Raw genomic sequence first — 435 nt, 5'->3', positions numbered from 1 at the left:
TGGTTGAAGAAGCCTTGTTAGAGGGATTACTGTCAGCACTCTCAGGTGTCTGATCCTCCCTTGGCGTCTAAACGCCAGGATTGGGTGGAAAATGGGCGTTTAACGCCAACTTTTCCCCCTTTTCTGGCGTTTGAACGCCAGAACTGGGCAAGGAATGGGCGTTTAACGCCAGTTTTCCTTCCCTCTCTGGCGTTTGAACGCCAATAACATTCCTCTCCGGGCTCTTACTGTCCTCAGAGGGATTTTGAACAGTGGTTTGGTTGTCCCCTGTCAATTGTTCATTGTTTGGCTTTTTGCTACCTTGAGCAGTGTTATTCAGTGTCTTCCCACTTCTCAGTTGAACTGCTTGACATTCCTCTGTTATTTGTTTAGATATTTGCTGTTTTGCTTGATTCAAATGAAGTTCTATGTTCTTGTTAGCAACTTTAGTTTCAT

Source organism: Arachis duranensis, chromosome 9, assembly GCF_000817695.3.
Source record: "Arachis duranensis cultivar V14167 chromosome 9, aradu.V14167.gnm2.J7QH, whole genome shotgun sequence".
Taxonomy (NCBI): Eukaryota; Viridiplantae; Streptophyta; class Magnoliopsida; order Fabales; family Fabaceae; genus Arachis; species Arachis duranensis.
Note: the sequence above shows the minus strand (reverse complement) of the source record.